Source organism: Myotis brandtii, unplaced genomic scaffold (genome assembly GCF_000412655.1).
Source record: "Myotis brandtii unplaced genomic scaffold, ASM41265v1 scaffold139, whole genome shotgun sequence".
NCBI lineage: Eukaryota > Metazoa > Chordata > Mammalia > Chiroptera > Vespertilionidae > Myotis > Myotis brandtii.
The window spans coordinates 649,538-650,736 of NW_005354965.1; positions in this window are offsets into that span (position 1 = coordinate 649,538).

Here is a 1,199-nt window from a genome sequence, read left to right on the forward strand (position 1 = left end):
GGCAGCTGCAGGCTCACCCCCGCGAGGCCGAGCTCCCCGGCTGCGGTCTACACGTCCATGCCGCTCCCCTCCACGGCGTGACCTGCGTGGAGAACATGGGAGTGGGGTGCTGATGGGAGAGGCCCCAATGCTGTGTCTGAGCTCCCCCACTCGGAGGCGGAGTGCTCACGTCGCCCTGCTCCTCTCCAGCCTGGAGACGCACAGCCTGACTGTGCGCCTGGGAGGAGCGAGCCTCACCCCCGCGAGGCCGAGCTCCCCGGCTGCCGTCTACACGTCCATGCTGCTCCCCTCCGCGGTGTGACCTGCGTGGAGAACATGGGAGTGGGGTGCTGGAGGGAGCTCCCCCACTCGGAGGCGGAGTGCTCACGTCGCCCTGCTCCTCTCCAGCCTGGAGACGCACAGCCTGACTGTGCGCCTGGGAGGAGCGAGTGGGACTTGGAGCCGGGCCTGCGGCCCCGAGGCATCCCCATCCCTGAGCCCTTGGCTGGGCTGGTGACCTGCGGGGCCTGTGTCCCAAGAGCTCAGCCCATCATGTGGGACCTCAGCCCATTCAAACCACCCCGTCCATCCCTCTGTCCGTCTGAACCCGGGCAGCTGCCTGGCGGGTCCTGGGGGCTTAGATAAAACGGGACACTGGGTAGGGGCGGCTGCTCTGGCTTCATGAACCGCCGTGTGGACATGAGCGAGGTCACAGTTCAGGGCCCACATGGCTGTCACCACCTCGGACGATGGATCTGAGCCAATAACGGCGGTTGCTCAACGGCCCAGCGCCTCAGCGTGAGCTCAGGGCAGCGCCAGGCCTTCGCTCAGGGATTTCACTTTTTTATCTGCTTAAGGCAGAAAGGGGCGTCCTCCCAGCCCTGCTCGGCACCCCGTCTTTCCAGGGCCGGGGTCTGCGGTCCCATCCCCCCTCGGGCATGGGGGCTGCCCGGGCCTCCGCCCGCAGCTGTTTGCTTTGGAGCCTTGTCAGGAAGGGGCCACGGAGGGCCCAGTGCGCCCAGCACCACGGCCAACAGCAGCAACGCCTCGGCGCCCTCCTTGGGCTACGAGTACTACCTGGACTACCTGGACCTGCTCCCCGTGGACGAGAAGCAGCTGAGAGCCCACAAGTGTGAGTCCTGGCCGGGGAGGCAGCGGGCGGGGCTGGGGCCCCCACGGCTCTCTCTCCACCCACTGGACAGCTCACGGTGGCCTGGACC